We start from the raw sequence: 21,869 nt of genomic DNA, 5'->3' as shown, positions 1-21,869 counted from the left end.
GCTGTGTGATGTGGAGTCAGCACCTTAGGAGGTGGGAGGGGGGCGGTGGGCAGAGAAGGAAGAAGCTCAGGGTCCGGATGGATCAGAAGAAGGAAAAGGGGAAGAGGTGGTCCGGACACAGGAGACGAGAAAACAAAGATGACCAGAAATGGGCCCCAAAGTAGAAAACGTAGAAAAGATGAGAGCAGCGAGAGAAAGAGGCAAAACAGGATCTGGGCAACCACACAGAACAGGAAGGAGACAGAGCAGGAGGAGGGAAGGAAACAGAAAAGAGAGCGAGATGGTTGGGGAAGGATGTGAGCAGGGAGAGAGGGGAGTCAGGAAGAGGACATCAGAGGACGTCAGGGCTCGGTGTAGAAACCTCCATTGACAAGAGGGAATCGGGAAGCCCTGTGCAGAGCCTCAGAACCTGATAAAGAAAACTGGCGGGCCAAATACACCAGGTCAACCACATAAATCAGCAGGTTGATGGCTGTCAAGATGGCCATAGGCAGTCACGGTTCCCAGACGCACACACAGGAGGTGAGTCTATCACAGCAACTCACATCACTGGACCGCTGGGGCTGCCCGCCGAACTTCTCCACGAACTGGTAGAGCGGCCAGAGGACCACAGCGGAGGTGTAGAGGAGGACGGGGAGCAGGCTGAGCCCCAAATGGAAAATGGGGGAGGGGATAGGAAGCCTGTTGTTCCAGTTGCACCAGTTCAGCAAGATGGCCGTGGTTGCCAGGAGGAAGCAGATGGGGTACACGGCCATGCATCACACCAGGGCCAGTTGCTGCTGATACAGGTAGGGGCTGCTGATGAAAGCGAAGATGACACAGGCCATGAAGATCTCCAGCCTGTTGAGCAGGCCAGGCAAGGTGAGCATATAGCAGGAGAACTCACCAGTCAGGGCACAGGTCCAGGCCACTTGGGTGGCATAAGCCACAGAAACCATCCAGGAGAATGCAGTGGCAGCGATGGTGTGGTCCTGAAAGGGGCTGTGAGGCAAGAACTGCATGTAGGTGATGGCAAAGACGATGGAGGCCGAGAGGCATAAGAGGGTGGCATGGCAGGCACAGGTAACAAGAAGGCTGTCCCAGAAGAGGTGGAGGCGGGACTGGAGCCCACGTAACCAAACTATGAAGATGTTAAGGTCACAACGAAGCAGAAGCACCAAACATGGACCAGTTACCCATGGCCCCCCTCCAGGTGCTCACACTGGCCACCAGGGAGACGGCCACACAGGTGGAGAGCAGCTGCAGCAGGCTGAGGAAGTAGCCCATGATGGTCAAAGAGCTGAGGACAATCATGTGGAGGTCGCGATGGTCGTGCAGGTCTATGTTCTCAATATGGCAATGGTCTTAGCTGAGGACCCGCCAGTGAAAAATCCAGCTCTGGAGTCAGAATCCTGGAAAAGGCTCAGGGGCCTGTGACGGCTGAGGCTCAGGATCAGTGGAGTTTGAACCAATGACCCAGACACTTGGGTAACAGCACAGCTACTCCAGAATGATTCTCCCCACCCATCACCCTTGGCCTTCTCAGGAGACTTGTCTTATCCCAAAGCTCACAGCCATGTTTGGTCTGGCCTCAAACCATGAACATTTGTTTAATCTCTTTGAGCTGTGTGCCATTATCTATGCAGACAGGATGCTTAGGATGGTCCTTATCTACAATCCCAACCCTTCAAGGCTCTGAAAATGGAAAAAGAATTTTTAAAAAATTCATTTGGTAACAAAATTTGACCTGCACAGATGTGAGATAATTTATGTTTTTTATTTATTTCACTTAGTGTGAATGCTCAAAAGCTCGGTGGCAGAAACAGTAATGTGTTTGATTACAAGGTGCTTTCAGACTCCAGTGGGGTGTTATGTCCTATAGAGTAGATACACCATGTTGCATGACTGAAGCTGAAAAATTCTGAATTCTGGATCATATCTGACCTGAAGTGTTTCAGAAAAAGGATCGTGGATTATACTGCTAACCGCGTTTTACAGATGAGAAAACTAAGGCTCAGGGACTTCAGTACTTCCCTAAGATTGCATGGCTAGAAAGTGGGAGCCCCAGATAAAAGTGCCATAGCTGTGAGTTTGAACCTTTTGCTCTACAGCCCAGCATTTCAGCAAGGCATGTGGGTGGGAGCCCAGAACCAAAACTCAGGCTCTGGGACCCAGGACACACCTTCAGGGCCATGGCCTCCTTCCACAGCAACCTGAAGAGACATGTGTCCCGGCCTTTCCTCCCTGCAGCCGTCACTAGAAGCAGCTGCCCTCTGAGGCGACCCAGCTCCACCCGGTGACCCAGCAGCTTCAGGGGTGAACAGAGATAAGCCATGGCGTAAGAGCAAGGCAGAGGGGACAAGATGATATGGGAAGTAGGAACTGCTTGAATCCCACTCCCCACCCCCCAATTTTGCCTTAACATGTGACTCTTCTCCATTTGGGAAAAAAGACACCAACCCAGCATTACTCCAAGGTGGAGCATCCTGGGGGAACCACAGAATAAATTAACATATGTTTGGCTTTTAAACTCTAAAGCTGCCATCCAGGTGCGAGTCTGGAATGATCTAGCAATAGTCCTACCTGAGCGAGGATTTTTCTGGCCTGGGAGAGTGGTTAGCAGCTTCCAAGCTGGAAAGAAGGGAGTGGAAATGGACAAGGATGTTGCGTCTGGATGCTGATGTGGAGCCTTTCAGGGCATCCCAGGGAGGGGGTGGAGGATGAACAGATTATAAGCCCCCTCTTAGGGGTAGGAGCTGAAAGAGGAGGCACCTGCTGGCCCTCTAGCAGGTGACAGCCCTGAGGATGCACTTGGGACTGGGGCGGGGGCGGCAGAGTAGAGATGAGCTGGGGAGGTTTCCAGGGTCTGAGTGGCTCCGAGGCAGCCCAGTAGGTGTCTTCTGACCCAAAAGGGATGCAGGCATGGAGCCAACCTTCCCCATGGAGGAGGGTCCTGGAGTGGAACTGAAAGAGGGAGAATGGGGGCCTAAAGGGGTTTCAGGGTTGGGACAGGGGACACGTGGTGAGCGTGGCAAGGACCATGGAGACCAGGGAATCGCCCAGGTCACCTGCCCAAGACAGTCCCACCTGCAGGGCTGCAGTCCTGCCTCACACAGGGCCTCCTGCAAGGGTCCCAGGGTATGGGGGACTGAGAGCTCCTCCCCGGCCCGCTCCCTCCTCAGGGACAGCTGCCCTGTTTCAAAGGGACTATTGGCCGAGAGGTGCCCCCAGGGCTTAAGGGTCAGCACCCTGAGCCCGCAGCCAGCTTCCTGCCATAAGGGGCCTTGTCACCTTTGCTGATAATAAACCTTGGGAAAAGCTGTGGCTAGAAAGAGAAACACAGAGCAAACCCCGAGAACCTACCTGGACTCACAAGGCTCCTTCAGCCCCAGTTGCCAGTGGAGCCCTGGAGCCTGCTGGCCTTCCCGTGGGCACTGCCAGGGGTGGGAGGAGGGGCACTGGCTCTGAGGGAAGCTGGGGATGTCATGCTGTCTGTCCCCAAAGTTGTTCCCAACTTACTTCCACAAAGTGAGGGCTTAGGGCTAAATGACAACTTTGGATCAATTTAATGCCACAGAAGCAGAACTTGGAGAAGGAGAGGCACGGGGGTTCCAGCTATGTGACCCTGGGTAAGGCATGTGCCCTCTCTGGGCCGCAATACCTCCACCTGTAAAGCAACAGGTTTGCCTGAGTTTCCCACCAGCACCTCCACCATTGTAATCTGTGAGAGTGGAAATGGTGCCCCCGTCAGACCACATCCTAGATGTGGCTGAGCCCTGCCTGCCCAGCAGCCAGGCACGTTGACATGATCCTGTGGCACTGGGCTATGTTCCCTTGGGGGTGGGGGGCTGGTGGCTGGAGCTGAGCAGCTGCTACCCCCTTTACTTTATATCGCTTTTCATTCTTCATCTCTGTTTAGTATTTTCTATATTTTCTTATTCTCATGTATAATTGACATAAAGCAGGACTATGATCACATCACATGTGCCCAGTTTCCTCTCTTCGGCGTGGCCAGCCTTCCTCCCTGCTACTAGGAGCATCCACCCCTCCATCCAAGGAGCATCCATGTCCTCAACCTCATATACAGCCTTCAACACATTTCACATGCTCTGAAATCGTATCTAGACATGTGTGTACATTTATGCACACATGTTTGCAAGAGGTATCTGTACATTTTTTTCCCATTTTATAAACATGAGACCGTGTCATGCGCAGTGCATCTTGCTTTTCTACTATCCCCCGACAGATGCAGGTGGTCCTCTCCAGTGGGCCTTAGTTGTCTCCATCTCCTTTACTTACCTCCTTCCCCCTGGTTCCTGTGGGCCTTTAGACCGACCACCCTTCTCTAGATCAGTGGATCCTACCCTGTGAGTCTCACACACTGGGGCACCACAGGATTAGGACAAGGGGTCCTTGGATCCATGTGACCACCATGCTCTGGAACCAGAGGTGGGCAAGCTTTTCTGGAAATTTATAAAAATATGACAAAGACTCTATTTTCCATTTTTTTATTCATCTTTGCTTCCTAGGGCTACTGTAACAAGTTACCACAAGCTTGGTGGTTTAAGACAACAGAAATGTATTCTCTCACAGTCCTGGAGGCCAGAAGTGTGAAATCAAGGGGTCAGGAGGGCCATGCTGCTTCTGATACTCCAGGGGAGGGTCATTCCTTTGCTCTTTTAGCTTCTGGAGGCCCCTTAGCTTGTGGCCTCTTAACTGCATCTCTGCCTCCACCTTCATGTGCTCATCTTCTCTCAACTCTGTGTGTGCAAATCTCTCTGTCCTTTCTCTTATAAAGACTCCAGTCACTGGATTGTGGGCCCACCCTCCATCCAGGATGATTTCCATCTCAAGATTCTTAAATAATCGTTTCTACAAAGACCCTATTTCTAAATAAGGCCACATTCTGAAGTTCTGAGTAGACATGAATTTTTGGAGGACATTCTTCAACCCATTAGGGTTCTCTCTCATATCTTCCTGTCCTCTCTTCATGGTGTCTTTTTCTAGTGTGCTTAATTGTATTGAGTGTATTTGTTTGTTTTCTCTTTCAGATTGGTGTCTGTTCACTGGAGTTCTTGTGACTCACAGTGGATTGTTCCCTGTGTACTTTGTCATTAAACTCAGAGCCCCCTTTTACAGGACCCCTTTTTCCTGGGAGGATCCTGCTGCCTGGGTTAGGAGCTTCACCCAGAATAACTGCACTTGCTTCTGCTCAGGACCCTCCAGGCCAGTCATCTGTTGGGCACTGATTGAGTTAATTTCCCAGGTTAGAGTTGTTGGACCTCAGAGATCATGCACATTTGGGCCCATTTCACAAGAACTGAAGCCCTGAGATTTTGATTTCTTCTGTAGAGACTTAAAAAAAAAAATCCAAACCTCCTGTGGAGGCGGATATCAGCCTTGACATTTCCTCTTGCTGAAGGACATGGTTTTCCTTGTCTTCTCTTGCTCTGAGGCTGCAGGCCACATGGTCCTGGCTTTTCCAAAGTGTCTCAGCTCCAACTCCTTACCTTGTGCCACCCCACAGCCTCATTCCTGACCCAAGTGGGCATATAGACCGGCCTCCAGTTGGCCACGCTCAATTCTCCCTTCTCCCTCCCCCTCCCACACACAAGCCGCAGTCACATCAACTCCACCACTGAAGATTCATGAGATCCTTGAGCAAATCATAAAACCCAAAACTCTTCCTCTCTTCTTTGCCTTGTTAACCTTTATTTGTCTTTTAAGACTTGACCCTTAATCACCTCCTCCAGGAAGCCTAACTGGATTCCACCAACTCCATCTCCCATTGCTCCCAGACTGACACTTCTGTGAAGGAGCCTGGTGTGGGCAGGTCACCACAAGCTCCTGGGTCTTATCTGAGCACGACAAGTGAGGCAGGGAGTAAGGGAGGTATTGCAGGTGCAGCAGACAGGGTCCAAAGTGGATGGGCCTGAACACCTGAGAAATAAGTTGGATTTTAGCTGCAAGTGATGATGCCTCACTGACATTCTGTAAGGAGGGGCTGATCAATCACATTCCCACTTTGGAACTGTCACTCTGGCCATTAGGAGGAAAACAGAATGGAGGCCGGACAAGAAGCTGGATGGCCAGTTTCCGGGCTAATCCTACAGTCGAGGTGTATAATGATGGGCCTTGAGCAAAGACACTTTCAGAGGTGGAAAATGGGGGCAGACTTATGAAATATTCAGGGAACAAGCATTCACCTGGTCTTGATGATGAGGAGGGACCAAGAGTGCCAGACGTTTGATGCCCCCCAGGGCAGCTGTAGCCTCACATCTCCCTCCCGCTCCCTTAACTGTCTCAGACCCCATGCCAGGTGCTCCCAGGTCCCCCGCCCCTCCCTCTGGGCACTCGGGTACTGAGTGCTTTGGGAAGGGAGTCTAGGAAAGGGGTACACCAGCCGGAGGATCAGGGAGGCAGCCTGGGTTCCTGCCTCTGCATCTCCTTGAGGAGCCTCCCAAGAAACGTGCTCATCCTTCCCACCTGCACCTGGACACTTGGCTTGTGTGTTTCAAGATGGTTTGAATTTTTTCAAAAAATTAAAATTCTCGGTCAGCCTAGCCAATCCTAGTGAAGGACCACACAGTGAAACATGACAAGGGTCTTTCACAGGCTCTACTGCACGGAGCTGGCCAGGCAGCCAGAGGCAGCTGCTCATGAATCAGTCTCTGTTAGAACGTCAGCGACTCAAAGCCTCGCTCTGCCCCTGGGAGTCTGACTGAACAGTGACAGGAGCGTTTATGATGAAATGTGGAAAGAGAGTCTGAGTCGCCTTGGATGACAAGACCTCCATGATTGATTTTTTTTTTAAGTAATAGAAACGTATTTCTTTGTAATTTATCTCAACATAAAAACTTATTTTTATATTATTATAATTGTACTACATGTGATTCGTCTTTTAAATATTCTACTCACTTTCCCATGTTACTGTGTAGCACTTTTAACTACATTTTATTTTTTGAAAAGCAATTTTATTGAGATATAATTGACATGTAAACATATGTAAATATTTAATGTATACAGCTCTATGAGTTTGGGGATAAATATATACCCATGAAACCATCACCACTATCAAGGCCATAAACATATTCATCGCCTCCAAAGTTTCCTCCCACCCCCTTTATTGTAATAATTATCATTTTGTGTGCATGTGATAAGAACACCCCCTTCCCCCAGTGATTACTGATTTCAGTTGTTCATTTGTCCAAAATGTACTGTGTCCACACCATGCCCAGGACTGACTTGGCCCAGAGACACAGAGGTGACAGCAGAGACTAGACATCTGTCCGCGTGGAACCTCTGGTGGAGGCATCAGATGACAAACCCATAAACTTGTTAAATACTCTTACAAGAAAACTTCAGGTAGTGACCAGCACAATGAAGAGAACAAACAGGGTCTTAGGATGTAGCATGATGGGCAGATGCACTTTTGGAAGATCCTTCTACACAGGTGACGTTTCAGCAAAGATCTGAAGACTGATAAAGAGGTGGCCATGTCCCAGGCAAAGGAACAGCTTGTGCAAAGGCATTGAGGAGGGATCAAGATGCCATCATGAGATTATGTGTAAGAGAGTTGTGGGATCTGGAGAGTCAAGTATCCAAGGAGCAATGAGCATTGGAGACTGAGTGTCACAGGAAACATGTGAGCCACCATGTGTGGCTCCACAGCCCATCAACACAGGCAGCCAGGACCGTGGAAGGTCTGGAGATGGGGGCACAGTTGAGGTGTGCGTGAGAGAACTGTGGAGGCTCTATTCATCTCTGTCCTAAACAACTATTTACCATGTGTTTACTGTGTGTTGGGCACTGCAGATCCCACAGCAAAGCCCAGTTCCTGCCCTGAAGGACCACCTGACTTAATGCAGAGACATTCAGTCTAGAGCACATAAGGACAGGAAACACAAGGACACTTGAGAACTTTTCAGAGAGCTCTCCAGCTGAACAGGGATTGAAATTCTCTGTGCAAATCCAGAGAGCAGGGCAAGTGGGCTTTGAACCCTCTAAGGAATAAAAGCTGCCCCAGAGGAGATGGACCACTGTGGGAGGTGATTTTGTGAGAGCCTTTCAAGCCAAGCTGTTGAACCAGTCTGGGGGCAGTGCGGAGGGTGGGGGAGGAGATGTGACGGATGGTTCCCAAAGAGTATCCCATGGAACACTAGTCCATGATGTTCCACGAAAGAAAAGAGTTCCCTGATCACATAAGTTTGGGAATCACTTACTGCTATATACCTCTTTTGGTAATTTTGTAATGCATACTAATCTATACAAGGTCTTAAGAAGTCCTGCAATAAAGAAATCTGTTTAACTTTTTAACCCAGCTTTAAGTGAATTTGGCCAAATAAATTTTTCTTGTCTCATCTTAAAATATGAGTTTTATTTCATTCCTTCTTAAGATTTGCCTGCTTCTTGCTTCATCCCAGTACAGGAGTGAGTGGCAGCAGTGCAGGTCCTTCCCCTGCCTCTTCCCCACAACTCTACTTGCCTGGCTTCTCTGGCCCTGGTGACACTAGGATGCTGTACTCTGAGCCTTTGTGGCTGAAAACAGGAGAGGAAGAAGGCTTGGGGTGACTTCCCTGCCAACAGTTATATAAAGGGCTGCTGGTCTTAATGCATGCATGCCCACTGAGACACACACACAACTACACACTCAGTATGCACAAAGCACACACCTTTAAAGAGAGGCATCCAGGAGCTGGCAAGGCCCCTTTAAAAGCTAGGCTGCTTCTCATTTCTAGTCAAATTTGGGGCAATTAGGACCTGTGGATTTTGTTGGTTTCATTTTTGTTTTCTTTTTTTCTTTTATCTTTGTATTGAGGTTTTAAAAAAAGAACGTTATGGATGTGGCAGAAGGGAGAAGATATCTCTCTATGATCGACAGTAGGGGCTGACGGGGACCAGAAGCTCCAGGTAATTAAAAGAAAAAGAAAAAAATACATATATATATATATATATTTCTACATTTATATAGGTCACTTTATGCATGACTCCCAGAGAAGCAGGAAGGAGAAACAAAAAGCCACTGACATACAGAAACACGTATGTGCACCACATACTCAAGCACTGCAATTCCTTTGACTGCAGCAGCTGAAACCCCAGCCATTCAACCCACCTTCCCCCACAAAATAGAAAAGAAACTCTGCCTTTAAGAACGGGCCGTCTAGTGGGAAGCAGCCGCATAGCACAGGGAGATCAGCTTGATACTTTGTGATGACCTAAAGGGGTGGGATAGGGAGGGTGGGAGGGAGACGCAAGAGGGAGGGGATATGGGGATATACGTACACATATAGCTGATTCACTTTGTTGTACAGCAGAAACTAACACAACATTGTAAAGCTTAGACTTCAATAAAGATAATTTTTAAAAAAAGAAAAAATAATCCAAAGACAAACGATTAAACTCGATCTTATCTTTGTTAGAAACAAAAAAAAAAGAACAGGGCCATCCAGCAAATTTTGCCCTCCTGACCAGAAAAAAGAAAAAGAAAAAATTCCAGTCTGACATCAGCTTTCAGGCTGGCAGTGGCCATTTTCTTCTCCCGGCAGAGGCAGGACATGATGTTTTGAACTCTGAGGCAGGAGGGCCACATCGCTGCCCCTCACAAATACTTCACACAGTTGTCTTCAAGACAGTGCAGTTTTTTGCCAGCTCCTATTTTGATCCCCCAGAGAGTAGTTCAGATGGAAGGCATTCAGCCCTTGCATCCTTTAAGATGACCTCTAGGAGGTGGGTTTTAGTAAGCCGGGAAAAATTCTGAAGCCAGTGTCAGGCAGGGCTGAGCACCAGCTGGGGCCTAGGGACCCAGGGTCTCTGCTTTAAGCCTCCTGACCACCGGAAATTATTGCCCTCCAGAGATTTTTTTTTTTTAAATAAAGGGAAGGTGCACTGTACAGCCCCTTCCACTGGGAGGAAGTGAGGCCTAATCCCTACCTACTCACGGGCACACCCCAAACCCATATACACACACCAACGAAGGCGCCGCCAGGGGCACAGGCATGCTTTGGCTGTGAGGCCCCTCTGGAGGCCCAGGGTGTGAACAACTGCACAGAGGGCTGTGTGATGTGGAGTCAGCACCTTAGGAGGTGAGAGGGGGGCGGTGGGCAGAGAAGGAAAAAGCTCAGGGTCCAGATGGATCAGAAGAAGGAAAAGGGGAAGAGGCGGTCAGGACACAGGAGACGAGAAAACAAAGATGACCAGAAAAGGGCCAAAAAGCAGAAAATGTAGAAAATAAGAGAGTGAAAAGAGAAAGAGGCAAAACAGAGTGTGGGCAACCAAACAAAACAGGAAGGAGACAGAGCAGAAGGAGGGAAGGAAACAGAAAAGAGAGCGAGATGGTTGGGGAAGGATGTGAGCAGGGAGAGAGGGGAGCCAGGAAGAGCACATCAGAGGACGTCAGGGCTTGGAAACGAACCTCAGGTGAGAGGAGGAATCGGCAGCCCCTGGGCAAAGCCTCAGCCCTTGACAAAATCCAGGTGGACCGAGAACACCAGGTCAGTCACATAAATCAGCAGGTTGATGGCTGTCAGACTGGCCACAGCCAGTCGTTGATTCCAGGTACACACCAAGGAGGTGAGTCTATCGCTGCAGCTCACATCGCTGGACCGCTGGGGCTGGCCGCCAAACTTCTGGTTGAACTGGTAGAGCGGCCAGAGGACCAGAGCGGTGGCGTAGAGGAGGACGGAGAGCAGGGTGAGCACAACCTGGAAAATGGGGAAGGGGACGGGCAACCTGTTGTCACACTTGCCCAGGTTCAGCAGGAGGACCACAGATGACAGGAGAAAGCAGATGGAGTACACGGCCACGCACCACACCAGGGCCGGCTGGTGCAGGTACAGGTAGGGGCTGCTGATGAAGACGAAGATGACACAGGCCACAATGGTCTCCAGCCCCTTGAGCAGGCCTGGCACAGTGGCCATATAGCCTGTGATCATGTTGGGCTTGGCCCTAGTCCAGGCCACTTCCATGGCATAAGCCACAAAAGCGAGGCAGGAGAATGCAGTGGAGGTGATAGTGCGGTCCCGGTAGCGGCTGTCGGGCAAGAACTGAATGTAGGTGGTGGGGTAGATGATGGAGGCTGAGAGGCAGAGGAGGGCAGAGTAGCAGTTGCAGGTGATGAGAAAGTTGTCCCAGGAGAAGGGGAAGTGATCCTCGAGCTCACATAACTCGACTATGAGGGTGATGAGGGTCACGACGAAGCAGAAGCACCAGACGAACATGGACCAGTTACCTATGGCCCCCTTCCAGGTGCCCACGCTGGCCCCCAGGGAGAAGGCCACGCAGGTGGAGAGCAGCTGCAGCCGTCGGAGGCAGCAACCCATAATGGTTGGGGAGCCCAGGCCTGAGGACGATTATGTGGTGGTCGTTCTGGTCCTACTGGTCACCGCCACCAACATGGTAGTGGTCTTCATCAAGGACCCACCAGAGGAAGATTCAGCTCTGGAGGAGGATTGATCAGACCCCTGGAAAGGCTCAGGGGTCTGTGATGGCTGAGGCTCAAGAGCTCTGGAGTTCGAACCAATTGTCCACACACTTGGGTAACGGCACTGCTGCTCCAGAATGATTCTCCCCACCCATCACCCTTGGCCTTCTCAGGAGACTTGTCTTATCCCAAGGTTCACAGCTGTGTTTGGTCTGGCATCAAACCATGAACATTTTTTTACGTCTTTGTGCTGCATGCCATTATCTACAGAGACACAGGGTAGCCTGACCCTTATCTGTCACCACAACCCTTCAAGGCTCTGAAAATTGAACAAATTTTTTTTTTTTTTTGCAGTACGCGGGCCTCTCACTGCTGTGGCCTCTCCCGTTGCAGAGCACAGGCTCTGGACGCGCAGGCTCAGCGGCCATGGCTCACGGACCCAGCCGCTCCACGGCATGTGGGATCTTCCCAGACTGGGGCACAAACCCGTGTCCCCCGCATCAGCAGGCGGACTCTCAACCACTGTGCCACCAGGGAAGCCCCTGAACAAAAATTTTTTTTAAAATTGTTTGGTAACAAAATTTGAACTGAACAGACACAAGACAATTTATGGTCTTTATTTTATGTAGCGTGACTGCTCAAAAGTTCAGTGTCAGAAACACTAATGTGTTTGATTACAAGGTGCTTTCAGACCCCAGTGGGTGTTATGTCCTATAGAGTAAGTACACCAAGTTACATGATTGAAGGTGAAAAATTCTGAATTCTGGAGCATATCTGGCCCCAAGGATTTCAGAAAAGGAACTGTGCTAACCCCATTTTACAGATGAGAAAACTAAGGTTGGGGGAATTAAGTCCTTCCCTGAGGTGGCATGGCTTGGGGGTGGGAACCCCAGATACAAATGCCAAAGCCATGGGTTTGAACCCTTTACTCTGCAGCCCAGAATTTCAGCAGGGTCCGTGAGTGGGAGCCCAGGACCAAAGCTCAGGCTCTGGGAACCCAGGACACACCTTCAGGGCCATGGGCTCCTTCCACAGCAACCCGAAGAGACACGTATCCCGGCCTTTCCTCCATGCAGCCATCACTAGAAGGAGCTGTCATCTGAGGTGACACAGCCCCACCCAGAAGAGGGATAAGCCATGGGGTGAGAGCAAGGCAGTGGGGACAAGATGACATGTGTAGTAGGAACTGTTTTGAATCCCCTCCCCCCAGTTTTGCCTTAAAATGTGACTCTTCCCCACTTGGATAGGGAGACACCAACCCAGCATTACTCCAAGGTGAAACATCCTGGGGGAACCACAGAATAAATTAACATAATGTTTGGCTCTTAAACTCCAAAGCTTCCATCCAGGTGTGAGTCTGGAAAGATCGAGGAGTAGTACTACCTGAGCAAAGATTTTTCTGGCCTGGGAGATTGGTGCTTAGTGTCCAAGCCGAGAAGAAAGGATTGGAAATGAACAGGGATGTCGTGTCTGGATGCTGATGTGGAGGCTTTCAGGGCATCCCCGGGAGGGGGCAGAGGATGAACAGATTATGAGCCCCCTCTTAAGGACAGGAGCTGAAAGAGGAGGCACCTGCTGGCCCTCTGGCAGGTGACAGCCCTGAGGATGCACCCGGGACTGGGGCAGGGGCCAGGGTGGCAGAGCGGGGATGACTTGGGGGGGAATTCCAGGGTCTGAGTGGCCCCAAGGCAGCCCAGTAAGTGTCTTCTGACCCAGAAGGGATGCAGGCATAGAACCAACCTTCCCCATGGAGGAGGGGCCTGGAGTGGAACTGAGGAGGCCTCATAGAAGCCTCTACATGTCTGAAATGCTATGAATTGTGAGCTCCGAGGAGTGTCCCTCAACAGCGAAGCACCATCTTCACCATCTGTCCTTATAGCCCAGTGTCTGGCTCCTTTGTGTCGCCGTGGAGTCCCCCAGAGCACCACACACCCTGGGGAAATCCTTACAGACATGACAGAGCCAGCCTGCCCTCCGGGACACAGTGTGGTATAAAGGACTCAGGCCAGAACTATTACTCAGACACACCACCAATCTGAGGGCCAGAATAGCAGCAATTATTTAAGTATTCTTGGAAACGCCAAAATTTTCTTTCTTTTACTTTGTACTAATTTTTTCCTCTGGGCTTCAAAACAGACCTGCATTGTCAGCACAACACAACGTCCCTCACTCCGCCTTCCCTTCCCCCCGCCACCCCACACACACAGGCGGAAGAGAAACCCATGCAGGCAGGGTCTTCTGTGAGTTCGTAGAGAGCCCATGACCCAGGGAATTGGAGCCCCTCCTCTGCAACACCTGGCCAGTGTGGTGGAACCTCGTTTGCCTGTCAGATGCAGCAGGTGCAGGAGCCAAGGTTGGTGGAGGGGGGAGGGTGCTGGGGATGCAGCTGGAGAAAAGGCTCCTCTCCAAACAGGTCAGAGCCCTGGAGAAGCAGCCCAGCACATTTAGCTCAGTAAAGTTTCTTTGCCCACAGTGGATGCAGAGCCCCTTGATCTCCTCGGCCAGTAGGCGGCGCGCTTGCATCTGGTACCCAGCTTGGTGGAGACGGAAGCTGCCACCTCTACCTGAGCCCTGTCCCTCAGGTGCCTCTCCCATAGTGGCCCCCGATGACTGGTAGCTGCCACCTAGAACGAGCTGCTCCCTCCATCACCAACCACACAAGTGAGGGCTCAGTTGGTGATCGTGGACACGTCACCAGGCTTTTTTACCTGGGGTCTCCCCCTCACTCACCCATTTTCTAGTAATTGTGCCCAGAGCACCCGAGCTAATTGAAACAAGACTTGGACTTTCGTGTTAAAGTAGCCTTCAGCTGGGAGGCAAGGGCTGCTTCTGGAAAATGTTAATGCTTTCCTGTTGGATACCAATCCTGCTTGGAACTAAGTTTCAAACAAAACCTCATCTGTAAAATGAGGGGGTTGAATCATCCCGAAGAGCCATTCTGGCTTGGACGTTTATGCTACTGTGAAAAAAATTCCAATTGAACCCTGGGTCGGGGAGCCAAGGGCTACTTCTAGTTGCCAGTGGTGTTGTCACAAATAAAGTGGTTGTGAATCAGTTTTTATTTTAGGCCTTGCAGTTGGTAGATTAATTTCTATTTTGTGGGCCATACTCTGAATAATTCCAAGAAAATCTCTCCATCAGAGGCTCCACTGACATCAACACCACCAGATAAGAGGGCCCCGGTGTGCAAACCTCAGGCTGAGTCACTTTTCGAAGACTTGGCTCCAGGTGAAAAAAAAATTGTTTGTGCTTGGGACCCCTAGTTGCCATGGAGACAGAGTTTCTCCCTCTCTATCCACCTTCAGGGGGTGTGAACTTCAGAGGGTTTCCCACCTACCCGTGCCCAGAACTGAATTTAAGAGCTCCAATCTTGGGTCAGGCAAATCCCTCATCCCTGAAGAGATACTGAAGACAGACAAAAGCTCTGTGTTCTGGACAGCCGGACAACCTGAATTTGGGGGGTGTGGCCTTCACTGCTATATAATTTTGGCCTGGAGGTTTATTGTTTGTTTGTTTACTTAATTATTTAATTATTTCTTATGGGATTTCTCCATGTAGGTACAGTCTTGCTGAGACCTCCTAAGCTCTTTATTTGGAAAAGAAAAAGATCCTTTTTTTTAAAGGGAGAGTAGAGAGTTTTATAATCACTTCAGATGGGAGACCAGAACTGCTGAAGAGAGAACTGTGTTTGGAGGAGATCAGCTGGGAATGACACAGTGAAGAGCAGCAGATGGTTTCTAAGCTGACAAAGCAAAGAGCTCTCTCTTTACTCCAGTTCTAAATTCTTTAGAATCCTGGAATCTCCACACTGAAAGAGACCTCTGAAGTCACCTGGTCTTTCCTCCATCCTTGGCAATTGTCACCCACTGTCTGTTTCCCAGGGCAGTCAGCTCTATATTCTTATAACTCGGTTGAAAAAAAATCTTCTGAAGTTCTTAGAATGAGCTGAAATCAGCCTCCCCGTAACTTCCATCCACCAGTCACAGGTTTGTTCCCAGGAGGCCCGTGCAGAGAAGAAGGTATCAACTTTAGTCCAAGTTAGCTTGGACTACACCATTCGCAGCAGCTACCATGTCATCTTCTCTTCTGGATAATAGCCCTAGTTCTTTTCACCACTCCTCATTTTCAGTCATTTCCAGACCCTTCACCCTCCTGGCCACTCACCTCTGGATGCTTTCCAAGCTGTCAGCTTACCTTTTACACTGTGACTGGGACTCTGTGCTGATGTTCCCCGATTCTCTGTTGATGGGCTGACGGATGTAGGGACATCCTGAAACTGCAAAGCCGCGTGCAGATGTCTCACCAGAAACTGGCTACAGGGACACGTCCTGTCATCAAGAACAATCTTCGAGTAGCTGGCAAACACTATAGCATGTTTTCTACCATGAGAACCACATGCTACATATCTTTAAATGTGTCTCTAGAGAATCAGAGTATAGTTGGAAGTGATTTATTTTTCCTCCAATGAACGCTTAGTATCAATCTTCTAGGATCCTATCTCTGATCATAGAAGAAAGGCTTTGGAGCTGTGACAATAGATGGCCCAGTCTCTAACCTCAAGGGGATTAAATGGAATGGTCTACAAAAGCTTAATTGGCCCAGGTGTGCTAGCTCTAAGCAACTTTGGAAGAATTCTGCTTGTGATTAAAAAAAAAAGCATAGTATAGATGATTAAAGATGGAAGGAATCTCAGGAAGCTTGAATTGATGTCCCTTGGTTTATAGATGTGCAAACTGAGCTCCAGAATTTGTAACTCATCCACCTACCCATCTATCCTTCCATCCATCCACACAACAAATGTATTTATTTAGCAGCCACAATTTGCAAGGTAATATATTTGGGGGGAGTCCAAAGTGAACAACAATACCAGATAAGGAGGGGGAAGTAACCTCATTGGTGTATGGATAAAGAGCTCTTATTGAATGACCTGGCCAAGGTAATCCAGTTGGTTGGCGTCAGAGCCAGGAATAGAAACCAGGTCTTCTGACATCTGGCACAGGGCTTTTCCCAAAGCACATGCTATCACTAGTAAATGACTAGATGGTAGGTGATAGAGCATCTGCTCTATTTCAGGGGACTCCGTCCTGATGGAATCCTATTTAGACATTTCAGGAAATATGTCTGTAATTGGTGAATGTGCTGGTTGCACAGAATGCTTCACCACTGAAAAGCACGATGCAGAAGCTAGAGACAAAAACTATTCCTGTCCATCTTCCAGAAGCATAGACAATCCCTCCTTAGCCCCTTCATTCCTGACTCCCTCTTGCCAACAGTTTATCAAAATTCTCTCCCAGGATCCACCAGAGAGCAAATCCAAATTGTTTTCCTTAGCTTTCCTGCTCTTTGAGCTCCACAAGATTGGATGTTATTGGCTTTCCTGAAAGATCCTCCTCCCTTGGTTGCCAGATGCTTCTCTCTCCACTCTCCCCTTGCTGACTATCCCTTGTCAGTCCCTTACCCATGAACATTTTCAGGAATATTACCTTGTACATTATAGCTTCTGAATAAATACATTTGTTGAGTGGGATGGATGGATGGATGGCCAGGTGAATGAATGACAAATTCTTCTGGAGCCTAGTTTGCCCATTTATAAACCAAGCAATATTAATTCAAGCTTCCTAAGTTTTCTCATTCTTCATATTTTGCTGTAATGTCTCTCCTTTGAGGACTGACTCATTCATAGAACCTCTGCTATCATCTCTATGTATGAAGCTTCCAAATCTACATCCCCACCTTGACAAGTATCCCTTGTTCCACTTGGCTCTCCTTCTGTTGCTTCAAACTCAACAGGTCTCAAATCAAGCCATCCTTGCCTGATCCCCACTATACTCCATGCCAAACATCCATCTCCTTTCCACCACCCTAACCAGCAGCCCTCCCTTCCAGACTCATTCTCTTAGTTCATCCGGCTCAAAACATTGAGATAAAATTTAGTTTTCCTCTCCTGTTAAATAAGAGAATCATCTACAGAAAGTCATTAGATATTCTTCTCTCAAATCAGTTTAATTTTATCCATTCATCTATCCATGAATCCATCCTTCATCTTTTGAGAATATCCCAGCTTACTCTGGGATGACTAGGTCATGTTTCAGGGAAGCCAGATCCCTGTCCTGCAAGCTCGGGGTAATGTCACATCTCAGCCAGAGTTGCTGGTATATGCATCCCCCAGGCATTTAAGCTATGCCCAGCCAGATGCTCCACTCACCTTCTTTTCACCCTTGAGTCCAAGACCAAGGCCAAGAGCACGTGCAGGGCCACCCTGGCACACAGAGATGCCTCTCCATCAGGAAGTCTTGCTGGAGAGCAAATGGCCCTCTTACTCCTCTGGGAGTGGCACAATGGGCCATAACCTGAAATCAGACCTTATTTTAGAATAGGCAGCTGGGAGCTCAGGGCTCCCCAGAGTTGAGCAGTGACCCCTCTAGTGCAGCCCACTCCCAACTCCTTCCCTCCTTAGCCTCATTTCCCCACCACCCACTTCTGCTCCAAATGCCAGTATCAAGCCCTCCTCTATGATTGTTTGCAAAGAGGGGGAGGGATGAAAGGGGCTGTATGTTAGTCAAATATCTTTAACCTCCCCAAGAGCATAGATGCAAATGTCCAGGAGAAACCCACTTTGGGGCAGTGTTGGGGCACACAGAGTGGCTAGGATCCAGGCATGACGTCCCAGGTACCCATGTAAAGATATTTTCAGTCTGACCACAGATACCTGCATCCAGATTTCTAGACTCACAGGAAATTGGAGCTTCAAGGGCCCTCAGAGACCAACCAATGCAATTCTCCCTTGTGCAGATGGGAAGACCAAGGCTCAGTGACTTTCCAAGGTCACTCAGTGAGGCACAGACTGAGCTGGAGCCAGAAGGCAGAGGGCCAGTCCAATAGGCAGTATAGTAACAGTGAGCTACTCTGTCACTGAGATAAGACCCCACGGCAGCTGGGGGTTCTGAGTTCTGCCCCTTAAACTTTGAGTAAGAAAGGTTCTGTTTGTCAGTGGAGCCAGGTGGATGGTGTGAGCCCAGAAAGGCAGTAGAGAAGTGGGGTGGGGGTCTGAGCGGGCTGGGGAGCACGTCCAGTGAGGGGTGACCCATGCTCGGCCTGGGAGCCCAGCACAGCGGGATAGGCAGGGAATGGCCCCGCAAGGACTTGAACTTCATGTTCCCCACCAGGGGCCTGATCACCTGGAGAGCCAGCCAATTTCACAGAAGGACTCCCTTCCTGCCCTCTCTGCCTACTCGCGGGGCTGGCTGGCCAAGAGGCAGCCCTTCCACCCACGGCTCCCATGGCTGCCGGGGACTCAGGCACCCTGCCTGCTCACCTCACCCCTCATGTCCAGACGTGCTCAGGATGCAAGGTGTCTTTGCCAAGGGCCCTCAGAGGTCCAGACTATCCACATCCACTTCCAGGGACTGAGGCTCCCAGGGTATTGAAAAATAAAGAAATGCCAAACAGGGTTACAAAAATTGAGTTGTGTTAAAAACATTTCCTGTGAACAAATTAACACTCTTTACACGCACACACACACACACCCCAAACATAATGCAACATAATCGTGCTATTCACAAAATAATCATAGAAATTATACAAACATTCAGAGGCCCCCTTGGTAACATGGCCCAGCAGTGAACATGGATTTAAAGTTGTATGGTGAAGGTCTCCTTCAGAAAATCTCTAACTGGATGTGAAACCTCCCTCAAAGGTAAGTAACATCTCAGGTCGAGACAGGGACCAAACGGCTCTTGTGTCTGAGCCCCAGTCCCTCAACCAGCTCCACCCTGAGGTGTGCAGTTGACAGACTCTACCTGAAGGTGAGCCGCAGCCCCTCAGGGACTGAGCCTATACTGGCTGCCTGTCACACTCACATCCACACGCAGCCCCAAGCCTGCACCTCAGGGAGAGAGGGAGGGACACCAGCCTGCCCCCAGGGGCAGCACAGGAGCCTGGGCTGCCGGTGGGCAGCCGGGCCTGGCTGAATGAGGTCTTTTCATAACACACCACCCAGGAGGGGGATGTAATCCCTCCCTAGCCACACAGAGCCCTCTCAACCCAGGCAGCACAGTGCACTGTTCACACAGCTCAGGAAACAAAATAAATATATTCTCCCCCAAAGACCCCACAATGGGGCTTTTTCATGGCAGAGAATCAGGAACAGCCCCCTCTCTCCACCCGGCCGACAGCCTACTGGTCCCTATAGCCTTTGCCTGACCCTTTCTAGACTCAGGGTTCACCTGGCCCAGCCCAGGCCTGCCTGCCCACTTTCTGTCAAGGCCTTGTATGGACAGTGGCCCCAAGGGTAGGTATTGGGCACAGTCTGCAAGCATCCAGGGAAAGGAAGGAGGCAGGAGTGGGACCTAACATTTGTTGATTTCTTACTATGTGTCAGGCAGGCAAGAGACTCAGTAAGGACACCCCTTCTTGATGGATTAAAGACGCCCGCAGATTAGATTGCACAGGGCTGAGGAGGGGGGCAGCTACAAAGGTTACTCTTGAGATTCCTGGTCAACCATGCAAAGCTCCAGGCCAAACTACATAGTTGGGGGAGCCACCCAGTGTTCTCTGACCCCTCCATCACACCTGGCCCTGAACTATCCCATGCCCACATGTCCTATGGGAGGCTCACTTTCAGGGGGATGTCAGCCAGCCCTGAAAAGACTTCTCTGGTACTTTGCCCCACTCCCCAGTCACAGCTAAACCAAATCATCTGTGACTCCCCAACATGCTCACCTGCCTTGGATGGTGCACTCCCCTCTGTCTGGAATGCCATCTTCCTTTCCACTCTCCTCTCTCTAAAATCATGGGGAATACTAAAATTAAATAGATAACATTCAGTGAGTGTTTACTCTGGGCCAAGCGCTTATTGGAACGCAAGCATCACCTCCTACAGGAAGCCTTCCCTGACTTTACCCAGCAGTGTGACCATCTGTCTAAGAGTCTCTCTCCCCAACTGGATGGGGAGGGCCTAGACGTCAGGGCTTCGCACCCCATCTCTGAGTGCCCGGTTCCTTTCCCAGAGGTGACCCATAAAGGTTGGGTGAGTGTGGTGCCAGTACAGCACCTCATACTAGTACAAGCCCTGAGCCACAGAGTATAATGGTTATAGTCTAGGAGTCAGCTTCCCAGCTGTGAGACCTGGGCAAATAATTTAACCATCTAAGCTCTATTTTTTGCTTTATTTGTATTTGTTGTTGTTGTTTTTGTTGTTTTTAGTTTTTAATTTCAAGCACAGAGAGTTGGGTTAATTCTATCCTTTAGCTCAAGGTATATGATCACCGTTAGTTAATGCAAAGCCCCTTCTTATTTTATTTCTTTTTTATAGCTTTAATTGACATAGAATAATATTCAAAGTGTGCAGTTTGATGAGTTTTGGCATGTTCATGCACCCGAAGAATTATCACCGTGATCCAGATAATGAACAAATTCATCACCCCCACAAGCCACAAGTTTCTTTGTGCCCTTTGGTAATCTCTCCCTCCCTCCTCTCCCCTCCTCCTATCCCCAACTCTGGGGGCAACCACTCATCTGCTTTCCGTCATTATAGATTAGCTTGTGTTTTCTAGAAATGTATATAAATGGAATCATACTGTCTGGATTTTGTCATTCAGCATAATTGTTTTGCACGTCATCCATATTGTGGTGTGTATCAGTGGTTTTTCCTCTTTAATTGTTGAGTAGCATTCTACTGTATGGTTATAGTACAATTTGTTCATCCATTTATCTGTTGATGGACATTGGAGTTGTTGCCAGTTTCTGGCTATTACAAATAAAGCTTCTGTGAACATGTATATAGAAAACTTTGTGTGGACATATACTTTCATTTCTCTCTCGAAGTAGAATGGCTGGGTCATATTTTATTTTATTTTTCTCCTTCATTCCCAATCTCTCCTCTCACTCTCCCTTAAGCACCCACTCTGATATTCAACGTATTCCCTTAACTATGAACATATCCTCATAAAATGCTCAGAGCTGTCATGTGTGCGGTCGGGGGGAGTTAACGTATGTACATAGTACTATACTGTAAATCTAGTTGTTTCTTACTTGTTTCACTTGATCTTAATATTTGAGCTCCATTATGCCTACTCTGCAGTTAGAAGCTTGTTGCTTCTAACTACTGCGCAGCATTCATAGTGTGTCCTCACCACCTTACTTATCCCTCCCTTTGATGAACACCAAGGTTGCGCCCAACGCAGCACTCCCATAAATAATGTCACGGTGAACATGTCATCCTTCCAGTCTCCTTGCCAATCTGCACAAGCACTGAGTTGGATCTCTGGGTCCCAAGGTCTGCACTTACTTCTTATCACCCAGGGCTGCTGGCTTCACTGCTTCCACACTGCCTAAGCCAACTAGTTACCTGCCTGCCCTCCAGCAGTGCTCCAGCCCCCGCCTCCCCACATCCTGGCCAACGCTGAGTACCCGTCCACTTTGCTAATCTTTTCCCTTCTGATGGGTGTTGAGTGATATCATGTTTCAATGC

The 21,869-nt window shown here is 49.2% G+C and overlaps 2 pseudogenes across 2 annotated transcripts; both read right to left on the bottom strand.

The window, feature by feature from the left end:
* Window positions 1–341: 341 nt before the first annotated feature.
* Window positions 342–1,266, bottom strand: LOC307049498 (myeloid-associated differentiation marker-like; annotated as a pseudogene). The gene has a single exon. The product of its transcript is annotated as a myeloid-associated differentiation marker-like (transcript).
* A 9,164-nt stretch (window positions 1,267–10,430) lies between these two features.
* Window positions 10,431–11,372, bottom strand: LOC307050889 (myeloid-associated differentiation marker-like; annotated as a pseudogene). Its single transcript has one exon. The product of its transcript is annotated as a myeloid-associated differentiation marker-like (transcript).
* Window positions 11,373–21,869: the final 10,497 nt, after the last annotated feature.

This window comes from Hyperoodon ampullatus (assembly GCF_949752795.1).
Source record: "Hyperoodon ampullatus genome assembly, chromosome: 3".
Classification (NCBI taxonomy): domain Eukaryota; kingdom Metazoa; phylum Chordata; class Mammalia; order Artiodactyla; family Ziphiidae; genus Hyperoodon; species Hyperoodon ampullatus.
The sequence above is the reverse complement of the archived record's forward strand: the minus strand, read 5'-3'. Positions and strand labels throughout refer to the sequence as shown.